Below are 11,206 nucleotides of genomic sequence, written 5' to 3' on the forward strand. Positions count from 1 at the left end.
CCATACCTCCTTTCCTCCCTTTCCTGTCTCTCTCTCTCTCTCTTTCTTGGTCTGCTGTGTTCTTGGCAATTTTAAAGGGCACTGGTCAGCTATTTTTGTAGACTGTTGCCCACTGTGACTTTGCCCTGTGCTTCTCACAATGAGGCTGTGATTATGCATTTCTCATTGCATCACATGAGGGTGCCAAGCATGACTTCTGATCATGTGCACTGTGACCACCAGTGTGGTATCTGCCAGGTTTCTTCATCATAAAGCTACTGTTTTAGTTTTCTAAACTATTCCTCAGAAACCAACCATTAACTCAATCTCATACACATAAAGAGAGTTCAACTTCATCTCCTAGGTAGAGAAGTAAAAAGATGTGTTCACAGGTAATACATCTAGTATTAAGGTATATATTGAGACTATATATCTTATTAAGGTTTGGCCCACTCATGTTCATTTAGTCCCCTTTAGTGAGGGTTTATTTTTCTAACAGTTTTACCTTGCTTATCTCTAACTTCTTTTCTGACTGTAATATGTCTGGTGCCTATCATTCCTCCAACATTTATTTGCTTATTTGTACTATCATTGTATAAATAAATATATGAACATATGTAAATACATAAATATCTCTGTCTCTCTCCATATATATACATTTTCAAGTGCTAATCCTGTAGCCCTATGAGAAACCCTATTTACTAATTTATCAACTAGAGCTCTCAAATTATATACAGTTGTTTTCAATATTCATTTTTATTTATTAATTTGAGACACACACACAGAGAGAGGCAGATAGAGGGAGAAAGAGAATAGGCATGCCAGTACATATGATGCATGTAGGTTCTGGAGAATTGAACCTGGATCCTTTGGCTTTGCAGGGAAGTGGCTTAACCATCTCTCGAACTCCAGTTGCTTTTTCCTTTAATTTTATATTAAAACAAGTAATTTTCTAAAATTACTAAAGGCTGCTACTTGTACTACATATTTTTATATATGATGTTTTAGTTTTGACATTTTTATGCTTACATGCTACATTTTGAGCAAATGTACCATACATTACTACCCCTTATCCCCCTAGTCTCTATTTCCATCCTGTCTCTTACCTTGTCTTCTTACCTTCTCCTTGGCAGTTTTCAACCATAATTAGCTCATCAGTGATAGGAGTGGCTTCCGAAGACCTTTTCCTACCTGTAACAACAGAATGTTGATTGGCTCCATAATGCATAGGTCTCATTTGAGTTCATGAATGCAATGTCCTCTCGTGTCTGGATGCTATAGTACTACAGTGATTCCCCATCCTCCAGCTCTTACATTCTTTACATCCCATCTCTGTGATGTTCCCTGAGCCCTGAAGAGGATGATACTTAGCTCATTTAGGGATGAGCACTCATTAATCACTTATTTTCATCACTTGACTGGGAGTGATTGTCTGTATCGATTGCTTCCCATTGACAAAAAGAAAAAAAAAAATAGCAGAAGAAAAAAAGAGCATTTCTGTCTGAGGCTAAGAGGATAAGTGATATGAACATATAAAGATAAAATTTAGGAGATTGCATGATATGTAGATATAAAGCTTTACAGGATAAGAGATATGTAGATAAAAAGAGAAAATTTTCTTTAATCCCAGCACTTGGGAGGCAGAGGTAGCAGGATTGCCATGAGTTCAAGGCTACCCTGAGACTCCATAGTGAATTCTAGGTTAGCTTGAGCTACAGTGAGACCCTACCTCGAAAAACGAAAACTAAAAATAAATAAATAAAAGTCAAAATTTTGACAACACATCTGTTTAGCAATATTAGGTTCTTTCTTAGGGCCTACATTCTTAATAACCATGGACTTTGTGCCTAATTTTCAGTATCAGGCATGTTCCCTCCTGCGGAGTTATTCTTACTAAGCATAGAGTAATTTACTACCCCCACAACCTTCATTCACTATTAAACCAGAGGCCAGATTATATCATACATCTGTAATATAGTGAGGTTAATTTATCAAAATCTGCAATTCTACCTAGTTTCCCTGACATCTTGACTGAATTTTAAAATTTTACACATAGTAAAGTTCAGTCTGTTGTAGCTCCCTCCTCATTGCTAGCACAAAACACCTGACCAAAAGCAGATCATGGGAGGAAATGATTTGATTTGGCTTATAGTCTCCACGGGAAGCTCCGTGACAGCAGGGAAAAGATGGCATGAACAGAGGCTGGACATCACGACTATGCTATATCCGGTGGAAAACAACAGCAGGAGATTGATGTGAACTAACACTGGAAAGCTAAGGCAATGTTATACATAGTTTCATGCTGATGGGATGAGCATCCAACCATACACGGTTTATGGACGAAATGGTTTTAATTCAGTTTACAGATACAAGGGAAGTTTCATCAATGGTAGACAAATCTGGCCCCTTCACAGATCCAAGCAGAGAAATGCCAGCGAACAGATAGCACCACAAACACACAAAACCCACCAGAGCTCAAATTCTCTCCACACCTTTGGGCTGGAATTCGGATCTGGCTCAGTGACAACTTAAGGCTGGACAATAGGATCTTACCCCAGTGACACTTTCTCCAGTTAGATGGCTAGAGATTAAAGATACAATTTTAATTTTATTAAGACACCTGAGTCTGAGAAGAAGTGACAGTGGAGTGTTCAGCATTGAGACATCTCTATCACACCTTCCAAGCTCAAGGTCCATTGCATAAAAGGTCGCACAAAGAATGTAAGAACCAAAGAAAGGGTAGAACTGCTTACAATGCAATCTTCCATTCACAAAATGGTTTCATGCCCTTTCCATGCCTGGCACTACCTACACAAGACCTTCTTAATAGGAGGAAAAGAATATGACATTAAAATAAAAGAGAGTCTAATTGAAAAATGGATTGGATTTGATATTGGGTGGATATGAGAGTTGGAGAATAGGGGGAGAGGAGGGAAGTCTCATGGTCCAGTGCCTATAATTATGGAAAGTGTCAATAAAAAGCTTTTAAAACCCCACCTCAGTCTACGGGGCTGAACATTTTTAAACTACCATAAGCAAATGAACTATCAAAGTCCAGCAACACACCACCAGCAAGGCTTCTCCTCCCAAATTGCCATCAGCTGAGGATCAATCATTCAGCATGCACGAATTTTATAAGGAACACCTAATTAAAAGCACCACATAGGTTTTTGCCATGTGTTATTCTATGGATTTTAAAAATGCATACTCACGTATGTGTTCTACCATTGTAATAACCATTGTGCCATTCAGACAGTTCCATTATGCCCATTGTAGCCCATCTTTACCCTTGATCATCATTGATCTTTTCCATCTCTAGGTATTTCCTTGTCTTACAATGTCCCATACGACCAAATATGTATTAAGTATTCCTTTTTTCTTTTTTTGGTTTTTCGAGGTAGGGTCTCACTCTGGTCCAGGCTGACCTGGAATTAACTCTGTCATCTCAGGGTGGCCTTGAACTTATGGCAATCCTCCTACCTCTGCCTCCCGAGTGCTGGGATTAAAGGCGTGCGCCACCACGCCCGGCTCAAGTATTCCTTTTTTCTAGATTATTTCACCTAGCAAAACAAAGCTCTTGGGTGATACCATTGTCACTTCCTGTTCTTGGTATTTATGTACAAAGCTACAATAGACATGCAGATACAGGGTTGCTGTCAACATAGTTGTATTAGTCAGGGGTCTTTAGAAGAACAGAAATGATAGAATGAATTGTATTAAAAGGTAATTTATTGGATTAATTTATGGCAGTCCAATGCAGGTCTGAGAGTCACAGAACCCAGTAGCTGCTCAGTCCATGAGGCTGGGTGGCTCAGCAGTCCCAATCCAACTCTGAAAGCCTGGAGGCTTCTTGGAGAGACTCTGCTCCTTGGTCCATGCTGGACTTCAGTCCAAGATGCTGCTCTTCAGTGCACTGGAAAGCAGCAAACAGAGAGCAGGGAGCAGCCAGGAGATAGGAGGGGATACTTTGTTTCCTCTGGCTTCCTTAGATAATCCCCCCCCCCCCAGAGGGGCCACCTACTCTGGGGGAAGGGCTCACCCTGGGGAAATGATTCCTCCTTTAGTCAATCCTCCCTGGAAGTAACCTCAGAGACACTTATGGGTAAAGTCTGTGGATTCCTAAAAAGATCAAATTGACACAAAACTGAACCATCACACTAGGTTTTCAGTTTACTTGAATAAATGCCTAACAGTGGTATTACTTGTCTGTATAGTAAGTGTGGGTTTAAATTGATAAGAAATTACCAAACTGTCTTTCAAATTGAGGGTAAAATTTTGCATTCTCACCAACAATGAATTCTAATTGGTCACCCCTGACCTTCACCAAGTTTTGATTTGCATCTTATAAATAAGTCTGATATTGAATATGCTTTTATTTGGTTATTTGACTATATCATCCTTTGTGAAGATTCAGTTCAAGCCTTTTGCAGTTTCTTTTTTCTTTTTTTTATAAAGAGGAAAGGTTTATTTAGTTAGTAGTTCAGATGTATGAAGTCCAAGATTAAGTAGCCTCATTATTTTGGCCTCTAGCATGGATATACTTTCAAAAACTGGGTTATTGTTTTATTACTATAGAGTTTTAATATTGCTTTCTATATTCTGAATATATGTTGTTTGTCCAATATTTGTTTGCACGTATTATCTCCCAGTCTATAGTTTTTCTTCCATTTTCATTAAAAGGCAAAATTTTTAATTTGGTAAAAGTCTAATTTTTTTTGTTCTTCTCAGGACTATGCTTTTTGTGTTATATCTATCAATTAATTTCTCAACCCTGTGTCATGAAAATTCCTCCTACTTTACCTCCATAACTATTATGGCCTTAGTTTTGGTATTTAAGTCTATTATACATTATGAGTTAATTTTATATATGGTATAGGTTTTAGGTACGACATTCATGTTTTTATTTTTTTTGCTTCTACATATCCAGTATTTCCAAGCCATTTGTTGAAAACTGTCTTTCTTCCACTGAATCGTTTTTGTAACTTTTTAAAGATATATCTTATTTTGACTTATTTCACAGACAAAGAGGGAGAGAAAGAGAGAGAGAATGGGGACACCAGGGCCTCTAGCCACCACAAACAAACTCCAGACCCATGCACCCCTTTGTGCATCTGGCTAACACGTGTCCTGGGGAATAGAACCTGGGTCCTTTGGCTTTTTAGGCTAATGCCTTAACCCGAAAGCCATCCCATTTTGGTAACTTTTTATATACGTTGGTTGGTTATACTAGTGTAGGTCTATTTTTGAATTCTGTTTATTTTGACATTGTATTTATCTCTTAGTTAGGGTTAAACTGCCTAAAGTACTATGTTATTATTTCTTTTTTATATTTTCATTTTTAAAATTATTTGAAAGAGAACTAGAGAAAAAAGGAGGGAGAGGGAGAGGGAAAGTGGGAGAGGGAGAGAGAGAGTAAGAGTAATAGAGAGGCAATGGGCATGCCAGGGGCTCAAGCTGCTGCAAATGAACTAGCTTTTGGCTTTACATGGGTCCTCGGGAATCAAATCTGGGTCCTTTGGCTTTGTAGTCAGCGCCCTAACCTTTAATCCATCCTTCCAGCCCTATGCTATTATTTCTTAAAATCATATAGAAAATTTCCCCTAGGTTCTTTTTCAAATTTTTTCTGGCTATTTTAATACCTTCATTTTCTTTTTCTTTTTTTTTTTTTTTATTTGAGAGCGACAGACACAGAGATAAAGACAGATAGAGGGAGAGAGAGAGAATGGGCGCACCAGGGTTCCAGCCTCTGCAAACGAACTCCAGACGCATGCGCCCCCTTGTGCATTTTGCTAACGTGGGACCTGGGGAACCAAGCCTCGAAATGGGGTCCTTAGTCTTCACAGGCAAGCGCTTAACCACTAAGCCATCTCTCCAGCCCAATACCTTCATTTTCTATGTTTTAGAATCAGTAGTTGTCTCTATTTACAATGTGATCCTACTGGCATTTTGATAAGAAATGTGCCAAACTTATTATATCATATACATATGTTGTGCATTGTTAAGTCATGTTAAAGCCCAAGTATGAAAAAGAACAGTATAATGGAGGACAGAGTTGCAACTTGAAGTATGGAGAAGAAAGACATGAGGAAATTTTTATTCTTTCAATTGGGAGAGGATACTTTCCTATGTTACAAAAGATTTGTTCTGGTATAAACTTCTAGGGTAGGAGCATTACAATAATGAAGTTGGATATGAGAGATAGGAGACTTTGTTATAACAAATGTAGGAAAGGAGTCAGAGAACTGAAGGGTGAAGGCTTTCTACGATCTATAGTCTAGACCTTATGTGGAACTTTGACTTTTATACTGAGTGAAATGGTAATTGACTAGACTACTCTGCACAGGAGGGCCATGAGCTCATTATCATTTTAAGAGAACTTATTTGAAAGCAGTGTTGAGGACATAGTGTAAGTAATCAAGGGTCATAGAAACTAGCCTCTTTTTGGATGTTTTTTCAGGAAATAAAAAGTGATTGGGTTCTGGAGTGTTTATACAACAAAGAAATCTAGAGCAATGGTAGAAGCTTCGGGAATTTATACCAATGATGTTACAAAAGCTCAGACAGTGATCCACAAAGTGTCAGTTATAAAGCCAAGTTTAGAAAAGGAGATTACATTATCACAGCACAAATAAACCACTTAATTACAGGTATAAGTTCTAATTAGTATTCAGTTTATAGCACCAAAGATTCAAACAGCAGTGTGTGGGAAGCCTACTATACTGTTGGATCCAACTTCTTTGCTTGTATGAACAGCATTGTTTCTATTGTCTTCAGTAAGCATCAGCTGAAAATTGGATGATGTATTTACTAGCTTTCTAAGCTAATATGATTTGGCACTAGAATTGAGGCATTGGATTCTCCTAAAATAGTACTCATTCTATAGTAGGTCTTGCTTTAGAGAAAACAAAATTCTAGAATTAGAGATAGTCTTGATGATTAGGAAAGAGCAACACAACTTTTTTATAACACAATACATTCCAAGTAACACTTCAAACTTTTGTGTGCTTTTTATTTAAGGGAGACAAAAGAGAGAGATCGAGATAGATAGATAGATAGATGAGGAGAGAGAGAGAGAGAGAGAGAGACAGGAGAGATAATTGGTGTACCAGGACCTCAGCCACTGCCATCGAACTCCAGATGCTTGTGCCATCTAGTGGGCATGTGTGAAACCTTGCACTTGCCTCACCTTGGTGTGTCTGGTGTACAAAGGGATGAGGAGAGTGATAGAACCTGGATTCTTGGGTTCCGTAGGCAAACTCCTTAACAGCTAAGTCCTCTCTATCCAGCCTGGCAACAGAATTTAACTTAGCTTAGTTTCTAAAACTTCTCAGCAATGATATCTGATCCCAAATTATACCTCTACTTTTTGATGTATATATTCATAAATGCTTATGTGGGGCCTGATGTAATTAAATGGATTTTCATATGTTTTTGAGGTACATTGCCCTCTGTCCTCAGAGTACTGTGGCCATTATACCCAAGATTGTCATTAGGCAAAGGTTTACAAATCTTATTTTTTAAATATGTTTTATTTATTTATTTATTTTATACAGAAAAAGAGGCAGAGAGAGGGAGAGAATGGACATGCCAGGGCCTTCAGCCACTGCAAAGAAACTCCAGACACATGCGCCCCCTTGTGCATCTGGCTTACATGGATCCTGGAGAATTGAACCGGGTTCCTTTGGCTTTGCAGGCAAATGCCTTAACTGCTAAGCCATCCCTCCAGTCCCCATTTATAAATCTTCAGTGACTTCATAAGGCTGGATTAGAAAATGAAAATGAGGGTTTTAATGCTGAAATTTTGAGCAATATTTTTTAATTTTTTTTTATTTTTTATTCATTTATTTGAGAGCGACAGACAGAGAGATAGAAAGAGGGAGAGAGATAGAGATAGAGATAGAGATAGAGATAGAGATAGAGATAGAGATAGAGATAGAGATAGAGAATGGACACACCAGTGTCTCCAGCCACTGTAAATGAATTCCAGATGTATGTGTCCCCTTGTGCATCTGGCAAATGTGGGTCTTGGGGAATGGAGCCTTGAACCGGGGTCCTTAGGTTTTACAGGCAAGTGCTTAACAGCTATGCCATCTCTCCAGTCCTTGAACAATAATTTTGTTAAAGCAGATTTTTGTTCTTCTTACTACACAAAATTCCAAATAACATTTATGCTGCATGATTTCACTTCCATTGAGAGATTATTTACTTACTTAAACATCAATTTAGATTGAGAGGAATAACTATGCTTTGATGGATATAAAATAGATGGAGGTTATTCCTTTTGTTAAACCAATTTTTATGTTGGAATGATCCATAGCTTGACCTATAAGGTAACAGAAATGTCATGAAATAATAAATATAGATTTTCTAGTGTATTATAGAGTCACTGAGTAATATCAAGTAATATCATCTTAGGAACAAACGGAATACTTAACTGTAATACACTCCTATCTACCAAAAGAGGGGTTTCTTCATTCAGATTCCCTAAGAATTGTTTACTTATTCTCTGATGTAATTTCCTCAGTAGGGATCTCACTGTGCTTTGGAACAGGCCCTTCTTATATTTTCCTTCAAAGCTCTTCTTCCTACTGATCCCATTGGTATCAATCAGAAAAGGTATGCTGCCTTTTCCACTTGTGAATCCATGAAACACATGAAGTCCTCTGTCCAGTTCCTCCAGATCATTCCCTGAGCTGATGACTTCTGTACTTGTGGGGTGTTGATATTTCTTTGTCACTACTAATGTCCTTGGTTCTAAATAACAAACACCATTTCATCTTCACTTTGGAATCTCCTGGAGTTTCCTGAAACTTTGCTCTTAGACAGCCATTTACCAAGATTAGGGAAAAACATGATCCCAATACCTCTGGGTATGAAGAGGTGATCTAGAAATGGAGAACATGTAGCCATTTGGATTTAAGTCTAGTTCGGAACATTCAGGACATCGTTTAAATGTGCAAAGTAGGTGAAATAATGTAAACCTAGTAGAAATTGTTGGGTGAGTCCAGATAGCCAGTTTCTAATTCTAAACAGCCATAGTCATTCAGTGGAATCTTCTGAAACCTTCCTATCTTTTCTGTCTCCTAGTACTACAGGTGATTAATTGCTAACAGTTATTCTTGAGAATAGGGATCAGATGACAAAATTTACTACTTGATTAGCAAGGGAATATACCTGGCTTGCAAATAGAGTCAATTTGCCTCAGATTCTCCAGGGATGAACTGGATCAATTAATCAACAATGTGATCTGCTATTTAGTGACTGATCATTGGGAACAAATACTAATTTGCTTGAAGTGGGTTCATTAGAAATAGCTAATATTTACTTATTGCCATCATGTGGAAGAAAATGTGTTAAGTATTAGATAGATCATGCATCCTTCACAATAACTTTGTTAGGAAAGTCTTGTCTGGCAGATAAAATCTTGAACATCCAGTGAGTTCAAATGACTTTCTCTGCTCAATCAGCCAGTCATCAGCAGTCCTGGGATTCAAATCCACGTCTATCCCTGTGCAGAAGCCCCAACTTTTGACAATCATTTCATTCTGTAGTGGTATAAAAATATAGCTATGTAGATGAAGATGGGGCTCATCCTGCAAGTCCAGCTAAATAAGGGTGTGCTGTGTGGCAAGGTAGAAATGGAGCATTCAAGCAGAGATATCAATTCATCTTTAAACATCTGTTCACATTCCTGGACCTTATCTTTCTCAATAAAGGAGTTTTTGGATTTCAAGCTGTCAAATATCTGGTGGGCTAGATAAGCTCATCCTAATGTTTTAATAATAGAAGACTGTAGCACATATGGTCCAGAACCTTCCTTCCTCACTCGGGTAACACATTCTTATTTGGTGGGAAACTTTCATTCCTAAAACAGAATGTTGTGCTGAATTGCAGCGCTTGCATCATAATTACAATATAGAAATGGTGGCATGTGTATATATGTGTGTATTTGTTCAAATGTATTTTTGTAACAACATAATCATTTTACTTTCACAAACTTCCAGATTATCTTGGCTACAGTGATACATTAAATGTTGTCTCCCAATATCCAGTCATAATGCTTAACAGAAATAACCAACCTGCTTTTATCAACACTAATATAAAGGGTAAATCTATCATACTAGCAACAAGAATTTTTTTTTCAAGGTAGGGTATCACTCTAGCCTAGGTTGACCTGGAACTCACTATGTAGTCTCAGGATGGCCTTGAACTCATTGCGATCCTCCTATCTCTGCCTCCTGAGCGCTAGGATTAAAGTCGTGTGCCACCATGCCTGGCAATTTTTTTTGTTTGGTTTTTTTGAGGTGGGGTCTCGCTATAGACCAGGCTTACCTGAAATTCACTATGTAGTCTTAGCTGGCCTGGAAATCTTGATGTTCCTCCTACTTCTGCCTCCTGCATACTAAGATTAAAGGTGTGGGACACCACACCTAGGAAGAATTTCTTTTTTAAAAAAATTATTTTACTTTCATTCATTTATTTAACAGAGAGGGAGAAAGAGGCAGATGGTGAGGGAGAGAGAATGGGTGCACCAGGGCCTCCAGCCATTGTAAATGAACTCCAGCCACATGTGCCACATTATGCATCTGGCTTCCGTGGGTACTAGGGAATTGAACCTGGGTCCTTAGACATCACAGGCAAGTGCTTCTACTGCTAAACCATGTCTCCAGTCCAAGAATATATTGATGTTAATGCATAAAGAACAGTTTTAAGGAAATAATAGGTGTTTAGGTCTGTTTTCCATTAAAGATCCGCCTTTGAAGAACAAAGGTATGTTTTGTAGTTGTCCACATAGAAAAGTAGAAAAGGCTTTTTCAGGAATTATTCTGGTACTATTCCAAAGTCAGTAGAGAGCAAAGTATGGAATTTAGGCATTTCAAAAAGAACACTAGTCAGGTGTGGTAGAGTATGCTTGTAATCCTAGCACTCAGGAGGCTGAGCAAGGGGTATTGCTACAAGTTCAAGGTCAACCTAGGCTGCATAGTGACTTCAAAGCTCGTTTGGGATGCGTAAAATGACTCTGTCTCAGACAATGATAAGAAAACACATACACGTGGAACTAGGTCCAGTATAATTAATTTAGCAAGTAGCAAACAATTTACCTGTAACGACAAGATTACATAATGAATATTTATAGCATAAATAAAGTTCTTGGGTTCATGAAAAAATGGTTTGGTACAAGGGATAGCAATCCAGAATGGATTAGCATTAATATTCTTTCCTTCTT

This window comes from Jaculus jaculus, chromosome X (assembly GCF_020740685.1).
Source record: "Jaculus jaculus isolate mJacJac1 chromosome X, mJacJac1.mat.Y.cur, whole genome shotgun sequence".
Lineage (NCBI taxonomy): Eukaryota > Metazoa > Chordata > Mammalia > Rodentia > Dipodidae > Jaculus > Jaculus jaculus.